Raw genomic sequence first — 13,268 nt, 5'->3', positions numbered from 1 at the left:
ATTTCCTATTTTTAAGTCAACAGCTTGTTTAAATAGATTGAGTTGAAGCATTTACAATGGTGGGCATTATATTTTATCTCATCTTTTCCCTTTTAATTTGTGAATAAATTAAAAAAAAACCCTTACCTTCTGTCTTAGCTATTAAATACTGGTTCCAAGGCGGAAGAAGGGCAATGGCTAGGCAAAAGGAGTTAAGTGACTTATCCAGGTTCACACAGCCTGAAAGTATCTGAGGCCAGATTTGAACCCAGGACTTCCTTTCTCCAGGTTTGGCTCTGTATTCAGTGAATCACCTAGTTGCCCCAATTAACTTTTATTTAATTTTTATCTTAGCTTTTATCAGTCAGTGGTCTGATTGCACAAAAAGAGTTGGTTCTGAAATGACTCTTACTGAATTAGCTGTTATTCATAACAAAGTACATATTTTGTGATATTGGTTGATAGCTTTGTTAATCCCCTTCCAACTCTTCTTGAAGAAATGTCATTATACATAGGTATAGGGCTTGAGAGTAATGCAAAAACCTATAAGATTAAGTTGAAGGAAATGGGAACAAATATTATAGAAGAGAAGACTTATGGATAACCTGAAAAGGGCTTTCAAGGATCTGATAGCAGAATTAGACTTATTTTGCTTTACCTCAAAATCTTGAACTAAGAACCTACAATGGGTAGAAGTTATAGAGAATCAGATTTAACTTTGTAGTGAGAAACTTTTGAACAATTAGTCATCCAAAAGTAGTACTGGGTACTTTGGAAGGTTGTGAGAGCACTATATGGAATAATTGTGATAAGGTATTTTGGAATAGATTATTAAGGATTTTAAGGAGCAGAGGAGTGTTTCTTATAGACCATAGGGTACCACTGAAATTTCTTGGATGGAATAATGATGTGGCAAGACACATGCTTTAGAAATCAACTTAGCAGTTTGGAGATGATGGATTAAGAACAGCTGGAATTAACAGATTGAAAGAGTAATGGACAGTTTTTTTTTCTATTTTAACCTAAGAGAAATCTTCAATGAAATGATGCTGGGTCTATATTTATTGATGGTCTGAATAAAATAGTCTGTCATTCCTATAAAATTCATAGGCAATATAAGACTAAATAATAGCTAACGGTTGAAAAAAATCAGCATCCAAAATCTTTCTGATAGGCTGAAACATTGGAATATTATTAATAAGGTAAAATGTAATTACACTTGCATTTAAAAAATCAACTACATATGAATATAGTGTGAGGAATATTTTTAGAAATCAATTCAAGTGAAAAAGACCTAAGGGTTTTAATAGATTAGAAAAAAAGTAATTCAATACTATAATGTAGCTGTCAAAAATACCCCTAATCCAGTCTTGGGTTATATGGAGAGAACCACTGCATCTAGCTTAAGAGATGATTTTCACACTATTTTTTTCCTCTTCAGACTACATCTGATATATAATAGTTAGTCTTGGGAACAAGTTGGAACACGTCCAGAAGAGGTAAACAAGGATGCCAAGGGCACTGAAAATAGCACCATATTCTGATCATTTAAAAAAATGTAGTTGTTTAGCCTGAGAGAGTCTGAAACTATCCACAAAAGCTCTGTGCTTGTAGCTGTTAGTTATGCTCCAGGGTAATTTAAGATATGTTAGGATATACTACCAACACTGGGGTTTGCTAAAGGATGTTGGTAAGAATTAATCTTAGGTATGAGAAAAGACTTCTGAGAAGAGTGTGGAGTATGAGGAATGTCTATACAAGATCTGAGAGTCAAAGAGAAGGAATTTCTTAGAGATTGAGGAGCTAGCAAATCCTAAATGAAATTAGGTCCATTATTGTTAAAGTGGCAGGTGTTGGCTATGTTTTGGGTCCTAATGCACAAACTACTCTAGAAATAATACTCATTTTAAGGAACCAAAATAAAACAAAAGTCATCAGATTTGTTATCTGAATGATAAGTTTCTGAACTCCTTGGGAAAAACTAGTGCCCAGAGAACACAAGGAAACTTAGTAATATTATCATGGTTGTATATGAGAAGTTCCTAACAATGACTAATATTTGTGGTATGTTTACATCAGGGCAGACCTTGTTAGATAACATTTGATGAACTGAGAGGAACTTTTAGGTTACTGGAGAATGAACATAAGATTTATTTAGTCCTAACACAGAAAAAAATATTCAAAAAGGACACAACCCCACTTCCCTCCCCTGTTATTTCCATATGAAAATATAGCAACTAAGTCTGAAGAACCCCAGCTTCACATAGGTGGGCTCTTTTGTGCACTTAGGTAATCAGGAAGTTAAGTCTATCTAGTCAGAAGCTACCAGGGAGCAAAGCATAGCTCCATCTTTGTCCCTCTATGGTTTTTTTGCTTTTTGGGGAAACTATAGCATATCCCATTTGGGGATGGGGTGGATTAGGGGAGGCCCTTTAACACATAGATTAAAGAAGTTTTATGAATTCTTAAAAGTACTAGACAGTTTTTGGAATTTGCAAGTATTTCAAAGGTTACCATGCCTGTTGGGTGACTTCTTGGAACTCCTAATACCTAGAATTCAAGGGTTAACTCGACTGGCTCTTTCAAAAAGCCTTTCCTGATTCTCCAGCATTTTAGTGCCTCTCTCACCTAATCTATTACTTTACTCTATAACTCTATCACTCTATCTTTCCTGTAAATATACTGTAAATATGTTTCCTTAGAATAAGATAAACTCCTTGAAGTCATGGATTGTCTCGCTTAGTATTCTCATTGCTGAATTCATATTAAGCAGTTGATAAATACTTGTGATTGATTTATTAATTAATTCCGTTTCACCCTAGAAAGAAGAAATCAGATAGTTGGGTAAAAATTGTAGACGTAAATTTTGATTTGGATAAAGAAAACTTTCTAATGATTAAAGCTAGAATTATTTCCTTTTATTTTTTTAATTTTTATTTTGAATATTTTCCCCTAGTTACATATTTCATATTAATTATTTCCTTTTAAATGGACATCCTCAAGCAAATGCTTCATTTGTTTTATTGTTTGACTTCCTTTGAAAACTTTTCCTTTTCTCCTCTTCTTAGTAATGACCTTCCCCTTTAGACCTTAATAAATACTTTGTCTCATATGTATATAATGCAATTAAGATGTTTTAGTTTGGCTTATAGTTGTCTGCACATATATATCTTATGTCCCTATTAAATAAATTGTGTGTGTGTGTGTATGTATGTATTTAGGCAGGCTCAGTCTGAACCAAGTTAGCATCTCCTGAATTCTCTCCTTTCCCTCTAAAATGATAAAGTCAGGGTAGCATCTATTCAGTGGAGTGTCTCAGTGTGAAACTATTCAGTGTGCTATTTATTTGCTTACTGGTGTGTATGTATGTTTGTTTACTATAGGAGCTTAGGTATATGTGTACATAGGCTCAATCTGGGCTAAGCTAGTATTTTCCTATCTTCTCTCTTATCTCTTAGAATTAGGGAAATTCTAGTCCTTCATGGTATAGATCAGAAGTTCCCAAACTTTTTTAGCCTACCGCCCCCTTTCCAGAAAAAAAATATTACTTAGTGTTCCTGAAAATTAATTTCTTAAAATTTTGATAGCAATTAATAGGAAAGATAAATGCACCTGTGGCCATTGCCACCTCACTGATCGCTGCAGCACCCACCAGGGGGCGGTGGCGCCCACTTTGGGAATTACTGGTATAGATGGATGCAGCTCAATGCTGGATGATTTCAGTAGTACCATCAAGTTGCTAAGTAAGCTTAGTGATTTGTGAACAAATTAGATGCCTTGTAGGCTCCTACAAGTGAGTAGAAAGGCTATTGGAGTTTCTTGTAAAATAATTTTATAAAATTTGTTTTGGGGACTTCTCTGTAATAGTAGGGATTGGAAGAAAGGGAAGCAAAATGCTTAAGTACAAAATGTGCCACATATTATGGCTATAGTAATGCTAAAAAAACTCTGCCTTGAGTAAGTATGAGGATGAGATGAGCTTGGTAGGAGCAATGATAGGAAAGGAATGAATTTCAGACAAGATTAATCCCTGGCTTCACTCTTCATTGCCAGAGCTGCAAGCACATCAGGGAGAGTAATAATAGATCACACAGGGCTTCTTCCACCATTGACTTGGGAGCTGAGTGCAGCAGATGAAATTGGATACAGCTGAGAAGACAGATGAATCCCAGTGTCAGAAGTGTGTCTGTCCTCAGAGAACAGAATGGAGAGTAGATTTACCACCTGAGGGCAGCAGAAGACAATAGTGGAGGAGAGACCCAGGTTGCTAATGCCTTTGGGACTCTTGTTAGGACTGATATTGGAACATTTTAAAGGCAAGTTTCAGAATACTAGAATTTATTCATTGTTTCTTCTGATACTTCTCCTCACTTCCGCCATCCCTCTTTTCCACCTTCAACTCTTACCCCAATTTTCAAAAAAATGTATTATGTTTTATAACATGCCTATAAACAATGAATTAGTGCCAATCATTTTAGTTGTCCATTGGGATTTCCCCAAATTTGTAAAAGGACTTTAAGCCAGGTGAAATATGAAAACTTTAGAAGGCAAAATATGACCCCTACCATGACCTGTACCCTACCATAAGAGGCATCTGTATATATGTACATACATGTATGTAAATATTGTATAATAAGATTTTAACAAGTTAGGAGAAAAAAGAAGACAAACATCATTAAAGAAAGCACATCTAGTAGTGAAGATTTCTTTTTCTTTCTTTTTGAGGGGATTATATAATATATTGTTCATGATATTTTATTCCTGATGTGAATATGGAGAAACCATTAAGACCTCAGGGTTTTATGGATGGAAAAGAATAAAACAGCCTCTCTAAGTCCAGGCCTGAAAATGAATAAAAGTATTCATTGATGTGGATACATCGCTTCCATTAATGTTAATGGGTTATATTCATATATCAAGGTGGGGGGGAAAGTCCCCCAGGATTCCAACTGGGTATCCGTTCTGTTCACAAATATATGTAATCAAATGTTAATGAAAATAACCTTGGAATATAAAAACATATCCTTAGAAATACATTCTTGCTAATTAGCAATTTCCTTCCAACACAGCAATAACTGGTTGAGATCTCTCTTTTCTTTATTTATTTTTATTAAAGAACTTGGCAATTCTAGGACTGTTTTTGAAATACCTATACTTGGTGACTTGGAAATTACTCATACTTATAAAATTGCAAGACTGATCCTTTGCAGTTGGCACGGTCTGAAATGATCAGTGACAGTACTAAAATTCTTCTACCTCATTAGGTAACTGGTTTTCCTTTATATTGCATTAACATGAGTTGGAAGATTCAGATTCACATTCCCACATTGAATACTTGAATAGAAAGAAGGTTTTCTAAAACACTATACCAAAAGAAAAAAGTAGTTAATTCTCTCTGTGGGAACCTGATAAAATATAAGTGAAAGGCTTTATAAACCTTTTATGATTCACATGCACTGTTAGCCAGTACAGGTGATGGGTATTTGCTATCAACTCTCCTCCTCCTCCTCCTCCTCTTCTATTGCTATTGGTATTCTTCCTCCTCCTCCCACTGCTCTTACTACTACTTCGACTTCACAAACTTCATTATTCTTTTATATTTAAAAGAGTTCAGTTAGAAATGCTACTAGGAAAACTCATAAGTTCCACAAATAGATTATAAAATGATTATAAGATAATTTATCTTTATAACTGGATAAAAATGTTGATAGGAGCTAATCTTCTGAAGACTTGTATCATCAAGAAAATTGATCAATAGGCATCAAGCATTAATGACCTGCTATGTTCCTGGAACTATATTGTGTTCTGAAGATACGAAGACAAAAATAAAACATTCTCTGCCTTCAAGGAATTAACATTTTATAAAGAGAGAAACTTGTCAGCTTGTTTGGATGTGTCTATCTATATCTATGTTTATATAGACATTTCTGTATGTTATATCTATATCTGTATCTATACACAAAAGGTTTCCTCTCCCTATAGAGTATTAATGTTTGGTTGTGATTAAGTGTCTGTGTGTGTGTATTTGGGGGTATGTATAAAGAAATGATAGAGAGACAGAGATACAGAATAGATCATTGAAGGACGTGATGTATCCGGGAGAATCATGAGAGGTCTCTTTTGGAAGGTAGGAATTGAGCTATTCTTGAAAGACATAAAGGATTCTGAGATGCACAGGTTCAATGAAAATGCCTTCTAGGCATGCAGAAGAGCCAATGTGTTCACAGAGAAAGAAGATGGACTGAGGAATAGTAGTAATAACATCATTTGGGCTGAAATGTAGAATGTGTGAAACATAAATAATCCATGATAAGGCTGGAGAGGTACGTTGGATCAAGATGTAAAAAGCTTGGAATATCAAGCAGAACAGTTGATATTTTATATTAGAATTGATAAAGAGCTACTGGAAACAGCTCCAGCAATGGAAAGGAGAATAGGATTGATATGTATTATATTCTATTACAACATATTTTATATTTACATTTCTTTTTTTTTATTTTAAACCCTTAACTTCTGTGTATTGACTTATAGGTGGAAGATTGGTAAGGGTAGGCAATGGGGATCAAGTGACTTGCCCAGGGTCACACAGTTGGGAAGTGTCTGAGGCCGGATTTGAACCTAGGACCTCCTGTCTCTAGGCCTGGCTCTCAATCCACTGAGCTACCCAGCTGCCCCCAATTTACATTTCTTTTATTTACTCTTTGTATTAAGAAATATTTTCATTCTATTTAGATTAAATCATGTTAATTTAGATGTTATTGAATAGTCCTAAAATTTTAGGTGAATTTAATGAGGAAAGCTAAAAAATTATGCTTCAAAATGTATTTAGGCATCATCAGTTCTCTCTCTGGACATGGATAGAATTCATCAACGTGACTTTTTGGAATTGTCTTGATCAAAATAATTATTCTGTTGGGATCTCTTTCCAGAGGTGATTTGTGAATTCTTTCAGTTTCTACCTTCTCCTCTTGTCCAAAAACACAAGAGAAGTTTTTATTGATAATTTCTTGCAATGTGTGATCCAGACTCTTTTTTTTTATCATGACTTTCAAGCAATCCAGTGATTCTTAGATTACTTGTCATGGATCTATTTTCCAGATCATTTTTTCTCATGAGATATTTCATTCTTTTGAATTTGTTTTACTCTTTTCTGCTGTCTAATGAAGTCACTATCTTCCATTTGTCCAATTCTAATTTTTAGGCACCCATTTTCTTTTTTGAAACTATATACTTCCTTTGCTTAGGGAGTTATTGTCCTATTTAAGGTATTGCATTTCCTTTTTGTTCCCCCCAAAAGTTCAGAACGATTTTGTTCTTAGTTGTTGATTCTTTCTATGATTTTCTTCTAAGTTTCTTACAATTTTCTTCTATCCTTTCTTGCAGCTCTTCTAGGAGTTCATTTTGGACTTGACATCCTTTCACATTTTCTTTTGAAGCTTCACACATTTTAATTTTAATTTTTGTATGGTTGTCCTTTCCTGGGCTTGCATTTTAGTCCTTTCTTTTGTTGAGATATTGGTTTAGCATTGGAATTTTTCTCAATCTTTTGCTTATTTGGGGATTATATTCTCCCATGATTTTGCCTATATGCTGAAGATTACCTCCATCCTGGTAGAGAGAATACTGTCCAGTGCTTTTATTGTGCCTGGGGTTGGCTCAGCTTTTGGGGATCTCAGACTGAGCACTCTACAGAGCAGTTCTGATTTGCCTTCTCTGTGGAGATTTGAAGCTGTTCAGTTCAGCTAAATCAAGTTGGGTTCTGCCCAATCTTGCCAAGGCTGGACCTTGTTGGTCTGAGTCTCTCCCATTGCTGCCCATGATGAGTTATACATAGCCTTTGATTTGGCTGGACTATGCAGGCCAGCTTTCCTCCACTACTACCTGATATCTGTAGCAATGCTTTCCACTCTTCCTCAGCTCTTATCTTGTTTGACTTAGCAAAGATAAAGACCTTTACTCTGTTGCCTGCTGCTTATACTGTATCATATGATTTTGCACTGAGGCTTGTTCAGTGCTCTCTCTCCTTGTACCCCAGGGAGATGTCATCTACTGTCTCTAGCTGTTGTTCTAGGCAGGAGCACTGCTTCACTGCTTTTTTCTGTTGGTGTTGATATTCCAGGATTCATTTCGAGGCATTTTTGTTCTTCTGTGGCCTTTTCGAGTGTAGTTATTGAGTTCAAAGTATTTCTTCTTCTGCCATGGGACTATTAGAAGTCAACTCAATCCCTGTGTTGTTCTCAAACCACGATATTCATTATTTCTAGTAGCATAACCATATACCACAATTAGCTCATCTATTTTCCAATTGATGGACATCCCCATAATTTCCAATTTTACCACTATTATAAAAGCTGCTTTAAATATTTTTAAACATGTCATTTACCTTTTTCGTTTGATCTTTCTGATATATAGACCTAATAGTCGTATTCCTGGGCATAAGGAGTTTTATAGTTGATTTTTTAATAGTTAAATTAAATATATAAATTGTATTCCAGAATATTTAACTCAGTTCATAACTCCACCAACAGTGCAGTAATGGATCAATTTCTCCACATCCTCTTCAGCATTTGTCATTTTCCTTTTCTATCGTTTGAGGTGGTACCTCAGTGTTTTTAAAATTTGCATTAGAGAATCAAGTGATTTAGAACATCTTTCATATGACTATAGATAGTTTTTATTTCTGCTTCTAGAAACTGCATTTTATGTGCTTTGACCACTTATCAGTTGAGGAATGACTATTATTTGTATAACTTTGACACAGTTCCTTGTATATATAAGAAACAAGGTCTTTATGAGAGAACTTGTACATTTCCCCCCAACCCCTCAAGTTCCAGCATTTCTTCTAATTTTGGCTAGTTTGATTTCATTTGTGATGAGCCTTTTTAATTTAGTGTAATCAAAATTATTGATTATATTTCTTGTGAGCCTATCCCTTGTTTAGTCATACATTTCTCCTTAAAATGAACATATATCTAAAAAGTAAATAAAAAGATAAATCAACAAATTCATGCTACCCTAATTTGTTTTTATATCATTCTTTATGTCTAAACAGTGTACCAATTTTGACCCCTACTATACAGCTTGAGATACAAATCTAACATTTTTTCATTTTCCCAGAAATTTTCATCAAATATTGAGCTCTTATCTCAGAGGTTTTGATCCTTGGGTCTGTGAAATGCCATTACTATAATTATTTAATACAGTATATTTTATATCTAGAGGCAATGGGATGATTCAATGGATAGAGTACTGGGCCTGGAGTTAGAATAATCTGAGTTCAAATCTGGCCTCAGCACTCTTTCTATGACCTTGGGCAAGTCATATAACTTCTTTTGTGCCTTAATCTACTGCAGAAGGACATTGAAAATTATTCTAGTATCTTAGCCAAGATAATTCCACATGGGGTCATGAAGTATGATTTTTTTGGCAAAGAGTAAGATACAACTGAATGACTGAACCACAAAAACATTGTCTATTCTATTCTAATGATTCACCATTCTATTTCTTAACCAGTACCACATTGCTTTAATTATTACTGCTTTGTAATATAGTCTGAGATCTGATCTAGGCTACTTTCCTTTCCTTTTTTTCATTCATTCAATTGATATTTAAACCTTTTATTCTTTCAAATGAATTTCATTATTTTTCTAGTTCTATAAAATAATTCTTTTGTAAGTTGATTGGTATGGCACTGAATAAGTAAATTAATTTGAGTTGAATTTTGATTTTTATTATATTGGCTTAGTCTACTCATGAACAATTAATGTTTTTCAAGTTGTTTAGATCTGCCTTCATTTGTGTGAAAAGTTTTATAATTGTGTTCATATAGTCCCTGGGTTTGCCTTGGAAAGTGGTTTCCCAAGTTATATTCTAGAGTTATTTTAAATGGAATTTCTCTTTCTGTCTCTTGCTACTGGACTTTCTTGGTAGTATATAGAAATGCTGATGATTTATATGGTATTATTTCATATCCTGAAACTTTGGTAAAGGTGTTAACTGTTTTAACTAGTTTCTTGGTTGATTTTCTAAGGTTTTCTAAATATACTATCATTACCTGCAAAGAGTGATAATTTTTGTTTCCACATTTCCTATTCTAATTCCTTTAATTTCTTCTTCTTCTTGTCTTCATGCTATAAGCCCGCATTTATATTACAATATTGAATAATAGTGATGATAGTGGGTATCCTTCTTTCACCCCAGTCTAATTGGGAAGACGTCTAGCTTATCTCCATTAAAGAAAAAACTTATTTTTGGTTTAGATTGATATGGTCAATTATGCTTACAGTTTTCCTAGTATTCAACCAGTCACACATTCCTTTTATAAATTCCACCTTTTCATGGTGTATGTGCTATATTGCTATAATTTTCATGCTATTATTTTATTTAAATGTATTGAATCATTCTTTATTAGGAAAATTAATGTATTGTTTTATTTCTCTGTTTTTGCTATTCCTGATTGAGGCATCAGCACCATGCTTGTATTATGAAAAGGATCGGATAGGGCTCCTGCTTTGTCTTTTTTTTTCCCAAAAAGTTTATATAGTATCAGAATTAATTATTCCTTAAACATTTTGTAAAAGTAATTTGAAAATCTAGCCAATCCTGAGGGTTGTCTTTAGAGATCTCATTTATGGCTTGTTCAATTTTTTTTCTAAGACAGGCTTATTTAAGTATTATCTTTTCTGTTTTTAATTAAGCCAGTAATTAGTTCATTTTTTGTTTTCAATTTTATTAACCTCTGCTTTAATTTTCTAGATTTTTATTTTGTTATTTAATTTATTCCTTAAAAATTTTAATTACATCCTTAGTTCATTGATTTGCTCTTTATCTTTTTAAAAATGTCTCCCTAACTACAGCTTTTGCTACATCCCACAAATTTTGTTATGTTGTATTATTATTGTCATTATCTTTAGTGTGATTATTTCTATGACTGGTTCTTTGATCCACTTTTTTAAGATCATTATTAATTTTTAATCTATGCTTCCAAGGCACTTTATTAAATGTAGCTTTTATTGCATTATGGTCAGAAAATGGTACATTTATTATTTCTATTTTTCTGTATTTGGTTTTAAAATTTTTATACCCTAACACATGGTCAATTTTTATGAAGGTTCTGTACCCAGCTGAGAAAAGAGTTATACGCTTTCCTTTTTTCAGTCATTTTTAGTCATATCTGATTCTTTGTGATCTCATTTGCGATTTTCTTTGCAAAGATTCTGGAGTGGTTTGCCATTTCCTTCTCTAGCTCATTTTATAGTAGAGGAAAATAAGGCAAAAATGGTTTAAATGGCCTGACCAGGGTCACCCAGTTAATACCTGACACCAAATTGGAACTCAGGAAAATGAGTCTTCTTGACACCAGATCCAGCACTTTATCCATCACAACATCTTGCTCTCCCATGTTTTACTATTTCCTACTATAATTTATTTAATTTTCTTTCAAAAATTTGGATGCTCATGCAAAATCTCATATTGCTTATTATCTCAAGGAAAAGGGAATCGTAGCAGGGAGAGAAAGACAAATAGAATTTGGAACTCAAGATTTAAAAAAAATGATTTTTACATGTAATTGGGGGAAAATAAAATGTTAAAAATAAAAGATTTTCAGTGTTTGTAAGGTGATATAATCCAAGGGGAGGTGTGATCACTTCTCTTCTTGTATGTGCTCTGATCTTCATTGAGGAAAGGTTCCCCTTCATTCATAAATTCTAATGTTACTCTTGGCCCTGGAATTGTGACCAGGGTTTCTTCTCTCTTGTAGCCATAAGTGCTAATGCTCTTCTCTGCCCTGGACCTTTGACCTGGAATACATGGACAGTGCAACAGGATCCTGCATCCAATGTCAGCTCATGGTTCTCTATGATCTCTTATTTAGTAGGTATCTGAATCCCTAATCACCCATTGGCAGAGTCCCTGAAGCTGCAGCTGCTTCTAAGTTACACAATTGGTGTTATTATTGGGCTGGCTCCTTCCCTGATGTCACAGAGCTCTCTTGCAGACTTCCTAAATCATCCAGAGGAGAAAAAAAATATCTTGCCCTGGCCTTTTATTGTCTCTGCTCCTCCAGTATCCAATTTGTTATTTTAAAGTTGTTTGGAAAAGAATGTTGGGAAAGTTTGGCTAAGTTACTGCCTCTACTTTACCATCTTGGCTCTGCCCTATCTGTTGGATTTTTTTAAACCTTTGCCTTCTGTCTTAGAACTAGGGCTAGGCAATGGCAATCAAGTGACTTGCCCAGGGTCACATAGCTAGGAAGCATCTGAAACCAGATTTGAACCCAGGACCTCCCATCTCTGGGCCTGGCTCTCATTCCACTGAACCACCCAGCTGCTCCCTATCTGTTGGATTTTTAAGGATATTTCAAGGTTCATATTTATAATATGAGGATTTGCCATCTATTTATGAGGTATAGAAATCTTTATTCTATAATTACTTTCACTTGATTATGTCTTTCAAGGGATCTGAAAGCCAGCAAATTACAGTTTTTATCAATTCCTTGGAGTATTTGCATCTATCAGTGGGTCTTTGGGCATCTTAAGGATTACCTTTGTGAAATTTCTAGTTGCAGTGACCTAGTCGTTTATCACTACCAGAAAGTCTTCCATTCTATAAATAAATCAATTTGAGTTAAACATTTTTGATGCTTCTTTGTGGACATATTATTTATTGGATTCATATAGATAAGAATCATGGAGAGCCAGCTGAGTCCATTCTTGGATCTTAGTCATGTCTTTGGTTCCCTTTGAAAGTAAACAAATATTGGTTACATTTGATAAGCCTGGTTTAATGTCTCTATTGTTTGTCTTTATTAGTGTTCTATGTAGTGGTGTCTGTTCCAGAAGTATTTCTATAAGTTTTAATCATTTTTCTGTATCATATGGTGTAAGAAAATCTTCAAATCCTTTTTATCTTTTTTTGATGAAATCCTTTTGTAATGCTGCCTTGGATGTCAGGCATAGCATTTTGTTAATATTAATTTATTATTCTCAATATTTTCTATAAGTATTAATTAGAAAAATTCCTGGAACACATCAATATCTTGTTACAAATTGATTTATATAATGAAATATTCTATAGATTATTGGGCAAGTTCATACAATAATTATTTTTGTAAAGCAATAAAAGTATTGGGATATAAACTCATTTTCTTCAGGATTCCCAAAAGTATGATTTGGGGACAACTCAATTCTTATAATCATCATTATTTTTAATATGGTGGTTTCAGTGGCAATAATGTAGATGTTGAATGTGGTTTGGTTCTTATTTCTAGTGAGAAGAGATTGGGTGAA

The sequence above is a fragment of the Gracilinanus agilis genome, chromosome 4 (assembly GCF_016433145.1).
Source record: "Gracilinanus agilis isolate LMUSP501 chromosome 4, AgileGrace, whole genome shotgun sequence".
NCBI classification, from domain to species: domain Eukaryota; kingdom Metazoa; phylum Chordata; class Mammalia; order Didelphimorphia; family Didelphidae; genus Gracilinanus; species Gracilinanus agilis.
This window is presented reverse-complemented; position numbering follows the sequence as displayed.